The 16,737-nt window shown below is 37.2% G+C and overlaps 1 protein-coding gene across 2 annotated transcripts in view; it reads left to right on the top strand.

Annotated features, from left to right (window-relative positions):
• The first annotated feature begins 2,411 nt into the window (after positions 1 to 2,411).
• Positions 2,412 to 16,737, top strand: part of RNF19A (ring finger protein 19A, RBR E3 ubiquitin protein ligase) — a 58,080-nt gene continuing 43,754 nt past the window's right edge. The window contains exons 1-2 of one of the 2 annotated variants that reach the window (XM_009275493.2): positions 2,412 to 2,564; positions 4,350 to 4,482. The gene's annotated coding sequence lies outside the window, so the exon portion shown is untranslated. The remainder of the gene's footprint in view (positions 2,565 to 4,349; positions 4,483 to 16,737) is intronic. The other variant, XM_009275494.2, reaches the window with a different exon arrangement.

Below are 16,737 nucleotides of genomic sequence, written 5' to 3'. Positions count from 1 at the left end.
ACTTGAACTTGCAGGGCGCGGGGAGAGCAGTGCACGTAACTCCTGGGCCTTCAGCGCAATCCGCGGGGCAGGGTTCGCACGCCTCCCCGCCGAGAGTTTCTCGTTTACCTCTCTGTGCTCTGTTGTCCACCCCGAATCCGGTGAATCGGAGGAGTGGAGGGGTTTCGAGTGACTAGGAGTATTACATCTCGGCTGTAAAGGCGGTGGGAGAACAAGCAGTGATGATAGCCAGCGTCTTGCCGAGTGTTTTCCTTGCACGGGTCCTTCTGCAGAGCTGGGAGTTTTCCACCTGGCAGTGTACTATACACACAGCAACTATTGCCGGCGCGTCTTGGAAGGATAGGGAAAAATGGGTAACAAACAATCTGAACGCCAGCGTGCTGAAGAGGTGATGGTTGGCAAAGGGGAGGAGTCCTTTTGCCTTTCCCCTCCTGCTCCTGTACTGTCTGACAGAAAGAAATGGGGCTTTGCCAGAGGGATAATAGTGGAGTAGAGTTATGGGGATATGCCAAAGGGACAGTAGTAGAATGCAGTTATTGCTGAGCAGAGAAGTCAAAATTTGAAGCCTTTGTGGTCACTTACTGGAAACGTGCCTGTGTTTCCCTGTGAGGAGCACAACAAATCTTGTTTCTGTTAAAATACCGTAGTTGGCATGGGTGCTGATAAGTGCTTTATCTCAATTGTCATCAAGGACATCATTATTTTTAAAAAGCAAACGGCAGTTTGGGAAATGGGTCTTGCAGGATTTAATTCTGTAGACAAAACTAATTATAAATTCATTTTTAAAAATGCGATTTTTTCCTTCAAAGTTTTTTTTTAATAATTCCTTTTTTGTCAGCCAAAGAACCGTATTTTAGTATCTGATGAAATGTTTTTTACTAAGTTCATTGGAAAAGAAGGTTTTCAGTTTAATATCCAGGTCAAACTGAAGTATAAATTCTGAATTGCCCAGCTAACAGAATTTACTTGCATGCTTAGAAATGATGGCTGTGTAACATTACTTAACAGTTTCCAAAATCTTACTCTTATTTAACTTAAACCGTAAACATTTAAATGCTTAAACCGTTAACTTACCGTAAACGTTTAAATATTTGTACTTAAAGCTTTCAGAAAACTGAGAAAGCGCTTTTTTTTAATTGCATGTGAACTAGGCCTGTTTGATCCAGAAAACGAAAGTTTCACTTTTGCATAATGGCAATAAATCTACTCTTAAAAATTAGTTCGTTCAGTAAAAGACTTACATATGCATAACTCTTCTATATGTGTGTTTCTTGAAGGATGCCAGAGTTTCAACAGTGCTTTATACAATTCAGCATTTATAAAATGTTGCCAGCTGTTATGTTTATGTTGTCAGCTATTTTTGAGTTTGAGGACATCAGATGTTTCTAAAAGAGGGAGTTGAAATGTGTATGATAAATCTACCAGACAAATGACACATTTCTCATATAGAGCAATCATCAGATTTTGATCAATTACGCTAGCTGAGGCTCACGAGGAAGGAAGATACCTGACAGATGTATTTGTTTACCTTTGTAGTGTGTACAAATGCTGGTCTCTCCATTAGTAAACGAATCATTAAAACTCCCTTAGCTATGGGATACCCAGTTTGCATAAATATATGCATTAGGAAAACTTGTTTTATGCTAATATTATCAACCTGTGAAAGAACACAAGCCCTTGAATTCTTTTGGCAGTTGGGTAGAGCCTTTTGTGATGCAAAATGTGTATACTTTTTTTTTCTATTATTAACAGCATTTAGCTACTACTCCCCGTGACAAAAACTTCAGACTGAATTTGTTCAGTGGGCAGGTGATTCTTCCTGACCAGTCCAGTTTGGATTTTTTTTCTGTTTGCTTGGGCCTTTTTGATCCTCACTTAGTCTTATTAAAGTATTCCTCACAAAGATTCTGTCCGTCCGTCGTCCCCCCGCCTTTTCAGGAAAACAAAGTAGGATGCCTAAATCTTTTCACAGGACTTCTGAATCCTGGTTTGGAAGCGCTAAGAAAGGTCTTTGAACTCTTGAAGTACAACTATACTGTTCTGCACCACTGTCCTCCAATGGCCTTTAGCCAAGCTTGTGGTCTCCATTATGGGGTCAGTTTGCTCTGGCCCATGGTCAGACATCCATAATTAACTTTGTGATTTGTTTTCTGAATTGTACGTAAACATCACATACCAGCCTAGGAGAATAAATTTTAATACCTGACTAGAACGAGTTGATGGATACATGTTTTGGGCTTTACTCTTCTTGGTGTGATTTCTGGTTTGTAGCTGAGTTGTGAGTCAGTCTGATTCTTTTTCTTAGCATCAGCGAAGGCTCTTTGAAGGACTAATAAAATTCATTCTAACACTGACTTATGCATAAAGAAGTTCATTTCAGATTTTTCTCTTTTTGCGTTTGTCTTAGCTCTAAGTTTCCATTGTCCCTTCTATGTGAACTGATGGAAGATGTGTAGCTGAATGAATTGGTGTATATAACAGCTTCAAGATTCTGAGAATGGTGTTGGATCTTATATTGCTAAAAGCATCTGAATTGCACCTGGAGGTAGACTTCCACCAAGAAGGTAAAAGGTTACACTGAGTCTTAGAGAACTAGTTGTTTTTAGTAGTGTTGCAGTGTACAATTTTTTTTTCCCCATAGGAATAATATAGAAGAGGTTGTATCGGTACCTCGAAAACAGTTGGGTTTTTTTTTAATGTTCCTAATTTTTCACAAGAGGAGACTTCCTTTAATTTCTGAGTCTCTGAAGTGGAATTTTTATCCGTGATTTTGTCTAATGTTAGTTCATTTCTATAGCTTGTCTTTTAAATCTTCAGTGAAATAATCTGTAAGGAAAAATTGAAACCTTTTTGTTCTATATAGATTAGATTTCAGATATTGTGTGTTCTGCTTTAACTCTGAAAGAAATAAAAGTCCAAATAAACAACTGTGGGTTTGAACTAAAGAGTAGAATTCAAAACAGAATTTCAGTCTTCCCTCTTAAGTATTCACTTGAAGGGTTACTTCAGAAGATTTTTATTTATTTTATTTCTTAGTGCTTTGTGATAAGTTATTATATAAGTAGGTACTTAGTCTATTGCTGATATTTATGGATTGACAGATTTCTTCCAAACTTGTGTAAATTAATGTTCACCTCATTATCCCAGATTTTCTTGTCAGTTTATTTTTTAGTTGATGAGAAGAGACTTTGTGGAAAAGACTTTGCTCATCTGAGTCATAAGGCGGCTTAGTCTTCTTTCTTCAGTGATCTCTGGTTGTTTCATGTACATTTCTGGCAATTCTCGGGCACTACAGAATTGTGTTTTACGTTGGTTTTGATTGCTGGTCCTTCTCTGGCATGGGTTGCTTGTGTTTTCTTTTTTTCTTTTAGTGAAGGTACTGACTCAAGGATCCAAAACAAAGCAATGGGTATCTAAAAAGAACTGTAAATGTTATGTGGGACTGGAATATTACAGGGCCCTACTAGAAATTTTCTTCCTGTTGTGAGCGTGGCTTATACCAGCTTTAGAATAGTCTTTGAGTTCTTCAAAGTAGAATTCAGAGAAGGAAGAAAAGCCCCATAGCTGAGTTATGAGATGTCATTTGTGATACCACCCTTAGGTCTTTCCTCATTAAGGCAAGTGAGGAGGTCCTTGACTGTCTGTTTTGCTTCACTTTCATGGAAGTCGTGGCATACTTCTAAGAAGAATTAACCCTACCTTGAGGTTTATCCATGGAATAAGAAAAACTAGGAGTGCTTCTATTTTAGGTTACTTTTTTGCAATGGAAAGATTACTGTAGGCTTTTCCATTCTTAAACTGTGGATTGAAGTCAGTCACCTGCTGGGTGACTACTAGTATGTTGTAGGACAGGTAGCGAGAACACTGCAACTGTAACTGCCATTTAAAAGATGAGAATAGCTGTAGAATTTTTTTTTTTTTCCTGAAGGGCTAGTTTCCAACAGGTTCACTTCACATATCTATATATATTGCACCAATCTGGAAAGCTGATACAAAAGTTGCTTTAACCTAAAGCAACTTAGCAAAGAGACCTAATGAAATGAGTTTAAATCAAAGTTACGTATACACAGGTGTTTCCTCAGGCATTAAACTTCCTCTCTTTAGAGGCCAGCATATCCCCTAATGATGTCTTCAGCGAGACATTTGAAGGGCATCTTGCAGAAATAAATGTTTGTACCAGTTCAATTTGGTATAGTCACTTGTTTTGCTTCCTAAGTAGAGCACAACTCTGTTAATGCAAGTATCCTGTTATTGTTCAGCACAAACTGTCATTGTGGGACTATGTCAGTTCTGTTCTGTTTCCATTTATAGTTGAGACAAATTACTGTTAAACAAACATTTTTCCATAGGTCCTTTAGCTGCTCCCATAAGGCAGATTAGAGCTCTTACTCTAAATTGGAGCCCCTGGCTGTCCACTTCAGTTGTTCCATTTAGTGAATGAAGAACTGCTTCAGCAAGAGGACTAACGCTGGAGAAACTGCAGTAAGAATCATGTTACTTTATTCTCATTGTGTTTCACTGATGCTGCATATCCTTAATAAATAAAAGTATCACTTTTAAGTTTCTCAGTTAATGATCAGATTTTTCACATAAAATCAAACTCTGCGAGCCACATCAAGTTCTATTTTTCTCTGAAAATGCTTAAGCTGTAGGACAGTTCCAGCTATACTGTTCAGTGCACTGTGTAAGACTTCTGGTGAGACAAATTTACCTCGTGTATGTTCTCAAGAAATGGTTTGTAGGGAGTGCAAAGTGGTCCTGCACCTTGGGGGATCTACTGAACAGTGGAGGTTCAGGTGGGACTGAAGATTTTAGTTGGGGCATGTAGCACTGTAGTGCTACCTGGCTGGCATTTTGGATATGATGACATCACAGCACTAGTGTTGCTGTGCCTTGTTTTTATTTTTAAATATTTATATAAAATAGCCCTGTTAACTGTCTGGACTTAGACAAATAGGAGTTTCTTAGCACCATAATGGTTGCGTTCCAGAGGAAAAGACTACTGGTGGTGCCATGCCTGAATGCATCATTCGTCCATTTCCTTTGCTGAAACTACATGGTGCACAGAACTTACAGTATATTTCAGTGAAACTGGACAAGGGGAGGGATGTTTTGGCAGATCTTCTGCAGAACCGTCATTCAGAACTCAGTCTCGGGAAGAAACATTTATACCTTTTTTAGACAGAATAAAAGCCTTTTATTTCCTAAATTAGATAGTTGATGAGTGCTTTGGGCTTTTTATGACCTGAAAACTGGGGGCCATATGCTCAGCCCATATTCAGTGCTGCAGCTCTTCCTTGTATCAAGATCTAATTGTACCTTGACAGTAAATGTTTTAGTAACTATTAACTGAACATCTGTATGGGGAGTGTATATAATAAGTGTAGATACTGACAGAGAGTCGTTGTTGCAACATACTGTTTGGCTTTTCTCCTTTATATCAAAATGCTTTATGTTGGGAGCATTGAGTTGTCGCTCAAACATCTCATAGTGGAAGACTATTTGGATGGGAATAAATAGTGGCTGTAGTGAGACCATGCAACTGGCAAAGGTGAAGCCTGCTGAGAAACATTTTCTTCTGGTCAGCCATTGGGAAGTATCTTACTTTGGGTCTGCCTTTCGTGTTTCCGTAATAAGCCATCTAATATGTTGATCAATGCAAAGAAATGTGGCTGTAAGATGAAGTGTGTTCAAGGTTAAGGACTTTATTTTTAGAATGTGCACTGGAAAAATAATTTTTATCAAAGACTTCTCCACTGTGTGTCCTGATGGAGGTGCTGACTTTGTGTTCCTCTATCTTAAATCAAATATAAACAGAATAAAGCCCTTAAAATTACTTATTTGCTGAGCTGAAGACCTTGCTTCAGTTTCCTGAGAAGAGCAGTTACCTTCTCAGTTTCATTTTACCTGTGAAGCTGTATCTGATACTTACTGTTTGACTTTGCATTTTCAAAAAAAAGGAGTCAAGCTTTCCTTTATATGATACTGCTAAAAATACATCTTGGGAGCCCAGGAGCCCTTTTACTCAGGGTCAGAGATGGAGGTATCAAACTTCTAGGTCCTTTTTAAGCAAAGGGATCTTTAGTGCTTATAGCCTGTGAAGCCAGGCTGTTGCTTTCCTGAAGTGTAAGATTCTGCAGTCAGTGCAAGTTTATCTGTGGGACAATATAGAGAAGAAACCTGCAAAGCTATTGTGCTCACTGTTTCTCTTAATTTCACAACACCGTGGTTTTAAGCTGTCTGTGTTTGGACTGAGGGATTTTTATATCTAGTGACCAAAGGTATTTTCCTCCTTAAATTCCTACCTAACTAGTTACCTTTTTTCTCCTTTCTTTCTTCCCCTTCTTGTTCCTATTTGCTCTTGCCTTTTTATTTTCCCCTTTATGTGGCAGTGTGATTTTGTTCAGACTTTGTCGTGGTGGTGGTGCGTAGCTGCAGAAAAGTAGACTTTGCCTTCTGTGACCTGACACCAGGCAGAAATTCAGCCAGGGTAAGAATAGAAGAGAGCCCTGTAAGCTCAGCACAGGAGTCCCGGTCTTTCCATTATTAACAATTAAAGATGATTCCAAGATGAATTAGCTAATGGATTAACTAACTAATGAAAAGAGAACAAGGATAAACAAAGAGGAAGATCCTGCCTTGCAGGAATTCAGATTATTAGGATTACGTGCTGCCTGCCTGTCTGGGAAAGGAAGAACAAGCTCCCCTGTTTTCAGCGTTAATTTAGTTAGTAGATAAGGTATATGATGTGCCAGATAAACTTATCTTTTGCTGTTGAATTGAAGCTTTGCAAGGAGGTGTTGTTTACTGAGGAATGGGTTAAGAAATAGAAGCATCCTGTTTAGTCCTGCCCAGCAGTGCTTCAGCTTTTTCTCTAAAACAGTAAGCAGTGAAAACAGCTTCTTCCCACCTCCTACACCCTGCCCTAATCAACATAATATCATGGCTGGATCTAGACCAAGAAGTGTTGTTTGAGTAAAATATGAAGACAGTGACATGGTTTTGTTTTCATTGTTGCTTTTTTCTGTTTTGTTTCCTAGGTGTGAGGTACTGCTGTATTTTTTTAGGGCTATATAATCATATCCTTTTTCTTACCTCAAAGGTCATACCCTTAAAACAGAAGGTAATATTGTAACAATTTCTAAGTCACAGTTTCAACTGTGACTGTATCAATTTGATAATTCAACTAAATTATCTCCCACAAGCTGTGGGGATCTTTGCACTGTATGCCTTTTAAAGCCATTATATGGAAAATGGCATATGCATAATTAGTGTAAAACCACAGTATGCTGCATTTGTGGGACAGATTCTCTTAAACCTTCTGTAAATTTGCTTCTGTTCATCTCTGGTGGTTAAAAGTAAAAATAATAAAGAATATGTATTTTGATATGGTTGGTGTTCCTTCTGAAATGCATGAAAACACACCTCTAAGAGTATGCAGAAGAATAGTTTTACTGTGCTAAAAGTCATTCAGTGAGAGACCGGATTAGAACTCTGAAAGGAGGGAGCTTCCAGTTGGCAGTACAGTGAACAAAAATACACCACTTTATGGAAAGCCTCAGTAGATTGATGCTTTTATCTGTAAAAAAGCAATGTAGGTACTGAAGCTCTCTGTAAAATGTAGTCCTTCTGAAGTTAGAACTATTTACCTTTAAAGTTCAGCTCTCTGAAATGTGTGCTTTGTTTGTACAGTATTACTGTAGACTAGTAACTGAATATGGGTAGTTTTGGAATATTTGGTGATGAAGATAAAACCTTGTTTTGATGATTTTATTTCCTTCCCTTCAAAAAAGGGAAGTTATTAGATTTACCTTCATTAAGACATCACTGTCAAGTCATCAAAGTAGTTGACTGGAGTATGGCTTTGAGTAAGTATTGTCTAACTTGATATGTACTTGCAGTAAATTTAACTTCCCTAATGGGCATTCTGCAAAACGGTTCATTTTGTAGGTGAAGAATGGCTCAGGTTTTAATAGGAACTCTGTCTTTCTGTTGTAAAGACAAGGAAGATGCCTTCAGGATGCTGGTAGTTTAACTTTGTTTCTCAGAAACCATGATAATGCGTGCACTAGAAATATTAGAAACAGGTAGGTATCGCTTCTGCAGCAATGAAATGACTTATTTGCCCTGGTTTTGTAATGTGAAGGATTGCATGTGTCAATGAAGTGAAACTGATTCTGCCATTGCGTGCAGCGTATTGTCATTTTAAGCTTTCAGGTCAAATTCTCAAATGTTAAGAAATGCCAGAATTAAGGTTGAAGAAGCAAGCATAGTTTGATTACCTTTGTGCCTACCTTTATTAAGTTATAGTCCTTAATTATACAGCTGTGGTTTTTTGGTTTCTTTTTCTTCCCCACAGAAGCATTCCTCAGAATACATTTGCCCTGTCCGCTGGGGAGTCTGTCTAGGTTGGGCAGCAATAAACCTAGTCTCTAGGGCAATTATTTCCTTTGAATAAGTTTGGAGATATAATGCAAATAAAGCAGAAAACTGAAAAGACTTTCTTCTTGCCTGATGAAGGCATCTGAATCCTGGCTATGTAATATCAGTGGAATTTCTTGGTTTGGCGGTGGGGGGTGGGTGGGTGTGTACACAATTGATACTGCAGGTGTCTTCGAACATACAGTTTGCTGTGTAACATACCCAAGAACTTAATTTCTTTCAGGCTATCTCAGATCAGGTACCTGAGGTTGGTAAATAAATCTATCCTTAATCATATGCTTTAATATTGTATCAGTTAATAGGGATAATAACCATGCTACTTCAAGTGGGATGAATATGGTATTTGACTATTTCAGCAGTATTAATCTAACATATCAGTGCTCTGCAATGGCCTATGAGGAAATCAATTCCTGCTTTCAATGTTGCATTATATGCAGTATTCTTTATTTGTTTTTTCTAGACAGGGGGCACGATGAGTAAGAACAAACAAAATACTGAGTAGTGACCTGATAATTGTGAACCTGGCAAAGATTCTACGGGGGGAAAGGGATAAAAGCCATGCAATTAAACTGTCATAATGTACTTCATCACTCATTTCCAAACTCCAGGGCTTAATTCTGTTTACTTGAAGTTATTTCTAATGTAGTTTGTGTGCTGTTTCCTAGCTGTTAAAAATAATAATTGAAATCATATCAGCAGGTTTGGAAGCTACTCACTAGGCAGACCACTGCTATTTGAGCTAGTGGTATCTAATGTATCTGTCATGCTTTATAGGGATCAACCCTAGACAGTATGATCCATGTGCTTACGCAGAGGGTTTTATGGCTGTCTTTGGACTGTGGAGGATGAGCACTAGAGGAAGGCATGCTTTGACAGTACAAGCTGCTTTTGCTGCTTTTATTTATTTGTCACCAGCAATGTACCTTTTACTTCTACGTAGTTAACAGTTTTATCCAAATCCTATACACATTTAGTCAGTTATGATTTTTGTTAGGAAGATATCTTAGCCAATCCAAATTCATACCCTTTTCAGTACCTAATCTGATGTCTCTGTCTTCCTCTCCTGTCGTTTGGAGATGCTCCCTCCCTCTGTTCTCAGTTCAACTACTCTTTGTAGGGTCTCTGTTATCTTCGCCCTGTGCTTGTTAGCTCGTTTTCCTCTAGTGTTTGTGATCAGCCAGTCAGTTCTCCTGCCTCACTGGGTTTTTCATGAGATATATTGTCTCTATTACTTGTGCCAGAGTTCCCAGATTACTTCCCTGAACAACTCCTGCAATCCCTGTTTTTTCTTAGATTTTTCTCTCTGGCACTCTGATGGAGTCTCTGTTCAGCCATCCTATTCCTGTTTTGGTGCAGACTTCAGTCACCCTTCTAGCAGCCACCATTTCCACTGTTGTTAGAATTACAGCATGGTTCGGGTTGAAAGAGACTTTTGGCAGGCATGGAGTCCAGCCCCTGCTCAAAGCAGGGCTACTCCTAGGTCAGGTTGCTCAGGACCATGTCTAAGCAAGTTTGGACTGTTTCCATTCTTGTTTTCATCTACTCTTTCCCCCTGAACCCCCTTCTCTCCATGAGTTTAATCCTGCTCCCTCCACATTTGATTAGAGTATCTCCTACATTGCTGTCACTTAGTAGTGGGATCTTGGAAAGGGTAAGTCCGCTTCCTAGCTTTATTTTCAGGTACTTTGACCCAGCCTATTGTGCACCTGGAAGTGAAAGGAAGATTCTGTTGGATTCCAGGCTGGATCAAGTTCAGAAGAGATTTTAGCAGATAAAATGTTTGCTCTTTGCTGAAAATCAGGTATTCTTCTCCCATTCCCAAAAACTTGCAGGCATGGCTATATTCACGTTGCTGGAAGGCTGATAACATGTACATCCTAGGTACATGGGTCAGAACTCAAATTCCGGCCTCAAAGTGTGCTAGTGCTAAACCTTTCCAGAGAAAATACTGCAAGTTTTGGATTTATTTCTCTTCTAAGATAAGTTTCTTCATTAAAGTGTTGTGGTTTTTTGGGGGTTTGGTTTTTTTATTTGTTACTGGCTTAAGTAATTTGGTTGAAATAAGAGCACTGAAGATCTTCGTATATAACTTTTCAGCCCAGTTTGCTTGAGAAGATTCTACGCAGATTTGGAAATAGGATGTTATAGTGGGAAGCGTCAGGCAATAATAGAGTTACTAGCTTTTCCTTTAACAAGAAATCATTGTCTTTTGAAATAAATGACTTGCTAAACTGTAAAAATGAGGTGAGTCACAATGCATTTTAACTTCTTATTACTTTGGTTTCTGTTTTCAATAGCATGCTTATATTTTTCCAATTTGACTTAATCTGACTGTCTGCTTACATTCTCCTCCCCCATAACATCTGCTGTTTAACCATGAGGTGCTATATCCTTCCTTGCTTTAAGCCTGCTGCTGCCTTTTGTAGGACTGCTGTACTCTTTTATGTGCTGCTTGTATCTGGCCTGTAGAGTAAGGTCTGGTAGATGATTGTCTTTTGGGAGTTAGTCCCACGGAATAGCGTAGCAAGCTACTTTGGAAGCTTAGCTGCTATCGTAAGGACATTGTTAATTTAGCAAATAGCCACAGTGGTTTAAAATGTTAAACCTGTTACCACCTCCTATTTGTTAATGTCCTCCTCTTGGAATTTACTAACCTACAGCCATCAATATAATGAAATGAATGCCCTTGCTTCTGTTCAGATCTGGAGATTTAGTTTAAACCTATCTTATAGGCAGTTTAAATTGAACATCTGACCTCGCTCTGAAGAGGGCAAGGTGGCCCTGTTCTGAATTTCTGCTGCAGGGTAGGTTAATCCACAACAGGGACAGCATGGACAACTACTTGTACTAATTTAAACCTTTTAAGCTAGTTCATTAGGGACTTCATCTGTAGGACTCTCAAACTACGTAGTGAAGCTTGCTGAGCATAGAGTCCCCCTATACCAGAGCCTCTTGCTCTGGACATTGGATTGCATTCCCTTTAGTATTCAACATTTTAAAATGTGGGGAAATAACTTCATATCTGTCTACATTCCTGTAGAACTTGTCTGCCATGTTTCTGTCCACATCAAGTTGCTTTGTGCATTGTTGGAGGAAATTATATTAAAATACAAAAAAACCTGCAAGCTGCCTAACTGCACATTAATAGAATTTTGTAAATGTATTTTTTTTCCTGCAGAAATACCTTTCTTAAAGTTATATATAGCTTAATTAGTCTTAAACAACTCCAGGTATTACTGTAACTTAAGTGATAACTGATTTATAAAACAAGACGTAAGTTTGAACTAAAACTGAGGGCACACTGAAAACAAATAGCATTGTATCTTACGGAATTCTGCAGTCTAGCTTAAAGTTTCTTTTCCTTTTTTTTAAACTGTCATGTCCGTAGGTATTTTACCATTTAATTGTAGTGATGTTGAGAATTTTCTTCATATATTTACAACTTGCAGTGACATTGGTGTTTTCCTGGCACCGTGATCATTTAATTTTGTGCTTGGGGCCACAGAGCAGTGCTTGCTAGTACTGCGGAATAATATCCTGTGGTTGCTTTCCTTTTGTAAAGTAGTAAGATAAATATTAAAGTATATGTTCTAGCAAGTAACTTAAGGAAATGTTTGAAAGATCTCCTGTGCTGACATAAAGTTCCTTTAAGAAACTTAAATAGCTTTTCAATGAAATTATACACCTGCTTCCTCTAATGTATTTGTGTAACTCTTTTCTTTGGAACTGTAGGAGGAAATAAAAATGGTTTCAAATAAACAGTGAAGCTCCTGATTTCAAAGAACTTCCTTCAAAAGTGAAATAACTTCACTTTCCTTTCTCACATGAATGAAAAACAAACATACCTTACCTTGTTACATTTTTTTAATCCATGTGTATAAATCTACAGGGATTTTCATCTTGGGTCTTTTATAGAAAAAGAATTATTAGTATAGGACACCTCGAATTAAGTTACATTACAGACATGGTTTAGTGGTGGACTTGGTAGTGTTAGGTTAACGGTTGGACTCAATGTTCCAGCCTAAATGATTCTATGAATTAGTGTTGGAAAAGATTTACTGGATTTATTCTCATCTGTTGCGTATCTTTATAATGGTGCTGTAAAAAGAAAAGTTTTCTGTGGAGATGAGCTCCCTGAATGAGAAGAGGCAATACAGCTAAATTTTTCTGCAGTGATGCTGCAGGGCAGTGTCTTTTCTTCTTCAATGGCTCCTTACCTAGAGTATCCCAAAAATAGACTAGATAGCATCTGTTCTCATGCTCTGCTTAACCAGGACATTGCTTAAGGAATATAATTAAAACACAATTAAGCAGCCTTTGCCAGTAAAAACTGTTAGTATGCCTGCAGAAATTTGATCTTCAAATAAACATATATGCACACAGATCAAATGTTCAAAAGTGTTGGACACCCATTTGTTTTCATTGTTCTTATTATAACTGCAGTATTGAATGCTCCCGAAATTCTATCTTGTTTAGATTTCATTGGCAGTTCATTTCTACTGCAAATCTGACCTGTAAGGACTGTTTTCCCCCATCCTCTTAGGATGCTGAGTGTGTGTACTCTTGCTGTGTTTGTAAGTGTATGTTTAGCATTTTTGAAAGCTTGATGCTTTTTTTGTTTGCTTTGGTCTGTTAACCAAAACTTTTTATTAAAGTGTGCTCCTTTAACATTACACTCTGTAATATGGTGCTTTCAGCAATCTCCTGGAAATAACATCATTTCTAAGATTTCTATCAGTTCAGCTCTACTTCACAGCAGTTTTTTGGTAGGTTCGGAGAAACATTGTCCAAGTCCATGATTAGTGAAATATTTTATTCTTATTGACAAGCCAGACCAGGTGTGAATTACATATGAATACAAGGACTATGTTTTATATACCAAATGTTCTCTCTAGCTCAGTAATTGGTCTGACTTCCTCTCGCTTTTAATCAGGGCATATTATTAAATGCTGTAGCATCAAAATTGTTAAATTATTGGGAAAAAATCCCTGTTATGGCTAGATAAGAATGTACTAGAAAGTACTTTTTTTCATTAGAATAAAGTTACTTTAATTCTTTTTTTAAGGAAGCTTTTCTTCACAAGTTTGTTTATAGGTTAGAGTAGGTTAGTATGCTTACATTAGAAAGTACTTTTTTTCATTAGAATAAAGTTACTTTAATTCTTTTTTTAAGGAAGCTTTTCTTCACAAGTTTGTTTATAGGTTAGAGTAGGTTAGTATGCTTACATTGTAATAAAGAACATTGTTTTCCATCCTGTATTTGGTATTTTGGGAAGGATTTTTTTTTGAAGAAAATATTTGTTAGAAAACTGAAATACTAAAATATATTTATATGGCCATAAAATTTTAACTTCAAGGTTATATGTTTGGTTTAACACTCTTAACAAGTTTGTTCTAGATTTGAGGGAGCATGCATTCCTCACCGAAAAATGTGTACTAATACTCTTCTTAAGAGGCAGAACTTTGAATTGCTGGAGCGTCTGACATCCAAGGCATCAGTTTAAAAATTTTCCCTCTTGCCAGTTGTGGTTGCAAATTAGTTTATAGCTAATTAATATATTTCTGAAGCATTTAAAATAATGAGGAAAAATAAGATTTAGAGTAAAAATAATTCTTTTGAATAATTGGGTGGTTGTTACAAAAATATTAGATTTTTTCTTTAATTCAATGATTTTGATAAAAAGTGTGGGCTATTTTAGATGTTACATGTAATCAGAGGGGAATATGGAAATAGCAGGGAGTTGCTTCACCCCGTGCTGTAAAGGAAAACAAAGGGAATTCACCTCTGAGCCAAAGTGTGGTACCTGGTTTAACTGTGCATACCTGGTCAGGTATCTAAGAAATCTTAGGAATACGAAGAGTATCAGAATACTCCTGCTGTATCCTTTTTTTTTTATAGCAGTTATGGTGATTGGCAGGAGGTCAAATTTCCCCTCCACCTTTAAAACAAAACCAAACCAAATCCAAGTCCCTTCCCCAGCCCAGACTGGGAAAGGACAGAAGTTGTGCATTGGGCTGGGGAGACACGTTCATTTCTGACCCCTGCAGGTGGCTGGTGAAAACTTTGCAGCCTGGGATTAAATCACTGAAACAGATACCAGTGTCAGCTGAAAGACATCCAACATGCTCCAAGGGGATTTTATCACAAGTTTAATAATGCTTCACAAATGAGAAAAAAAATATGCTGACAGTTTGCTGTAAAATTTATTATTAAGGCAAAAACTGTACCTGGTCAGGATGCAGTTTTGTTTGTTTTTTCTCCTATTAGACTAGTTTTGATTATGGGGGGAAAAATATTTTAGTCCAAAGTTGAAATTCAAGTGATTACTATGGTATCTAGTTAGGGTTAAAGCCTGGTTGTGCTCTTCTTCTGTATCTGCAATTAGACAGCTGTCTTTCAGGATGTCACAGGACATTTTAGTCAAAATAATCTGGCTTTTGATTGCCATTTTAATTTTTTGTGGAAAGACATTTTCTTAAATATTTGGCTTCTCTATCTTTTTTTTTTTACATGGTTATTTTCACTCTTAAATAAGAGTTGGGACAGTCCAGAAGAAACAGTGCTCAAGGATGACAGGCTTTTGCACTTGCACGGGAAAGTGATTTCAGAACTTGAGGTTATTTTTTGTTGGATGTTGTCATTGTATCTTATTTCTTAAAGTTCATTGAAGGAAGTCTTAGTGGAATGTAAATGCAGTATCAACAGCATATCTGTAAAACGGAGGCCCAGGGTTGTTCGAAATAAAGCCTGTTGTGTGGCAAAGCTGGAAAGAAGATGAAGGGTTCACTGTAATTTGGCAGTGATTTTTATTTGGCAGCCCTCCTGTCTTTTCTTATCTTGGCTAGTGTTCCATCAGTCAGAGCACTTATATATGGGTTGCTTAAATTCCATTTATTCAATAGCCAGCTGAAAATGTGATGCATCAGAAAGATCGTGCAAGCGACCTGTGATATGCCATAATAAAGAAAAAGACACAAATTTGATTCCCTTTTCTGAATAATCCATAGTTACTCTACTATCTATTAAAACTGTGATTTTTTAGATCAATTTGTCTATTGAAGTTCCTGTCACTTTAAAAAATAATGAATCTTATGTAAGACCAAAAAATTTCATGGTGTTTCTTCTCCAGGTTTATTATTTCAGTCTGATTCATTTCCTGTTTTTCTGCTAATGCACTGACAAAAGCAGAAACAAGTATCCTTCAACTGTTTGTAAATCTAGAAAATATGTAATTTACTGTATTGCAAGTGGCTATATGTGGCTGTAAATGATGCAGACATTTATACAGTACTTCCCTCTGTCAGCCTCTGGTCATGCACTTGCTTCCCCGGCTAACCTCGCTGCTCCACGGCTTCGCATCTGTCTAGGTGGCAAGTCTGTTCAGATATGAGAAAGGTGAGGATAAGTTAGAACTTCTGTTCTCATATCATAACGTGAGAACAAGAAGATATTCAGTAAGATTAGTAGCAAATTAAATACTGATTTTAAAGGAGTAATTTTTTTGGAGCTGTGTTTCATTAGGCTGTTGAGCTTATTACCATAGGCTTTCTTGGGGATTCACAGCATTGAGAGAGAGATTTGATATTTATATGGATGGCAATATGGAAAGTGCTAGAACATACTGGCAGGGAGATAAACTTACTTTTTGGATTTGAAAGCAGTCTGGCAAGTTAAGAGTTCATGTGTAGGGCATAGGCCTAATGGGAGATTTCTTTCACCCTTCATCTGCACCACAGAGTCTTAAATGCTCTGGAGACAGGATCCTGTACTCATGAAATCCAGTGTAACTGTTCTGGTGAAATTTGAGGGCAGTCGGGAATGTCAATGATTATTTAAATAACAGTGTGTTTTTTCTCATGGTTACTGGTATCTTGAAAGGTATTAAAATTGTAACATTTTAATACATTCTTGTAATATTTATGGTGTTCAAGTAAAATATAGATTTGCTTTTGTACGATATATATTTAATATATTATTTTAACTATTACATTAATTTTATATTAATTATTTAATATAATATTTATGATGTTTGAGTAAAATATAGATTTGCCTTTGTACAATATATATTAAAGGTGTATCGAAAGAGTATGTCTTACATAAAAGCTATATCCTGTTCCTTTCAAGCAAATGCCTGGAAAAAGATAAGCACTTCCAACAGGGTATTTTTTCATGATGTTGTAGTTCACACTGTAATTCACAAGTTTATGAATTAGGAGACAGTTGGAAGTTTGCAGTTTCTTCTACTAATCATAACCAAATAAAGTAATGGCTTAAATGGCTTTTTAAATGAAATTT

The sequence above is a fragment of the Aptenodytes forsteri genome, unplaced genomic scaffold (assembly GCF_000699145.1).
Source record: "Aptenodytes forsteri isolate BGI_AS27 unplaced genomic scaffold, ASM69914v1 Scaffold208, whole genome shotgun sequence".
Classification (NCBI taxonomy): domain Eukaryota; kingdom Metazoa; phylum Chordata; class Aves; order Sphenisciformes; family Spheniscidae; genus Aptenodytes; species Aptenodytes forsteri.
This window is presented reverse-complemented; position numbering and strand designations above follow the sequence as displayed.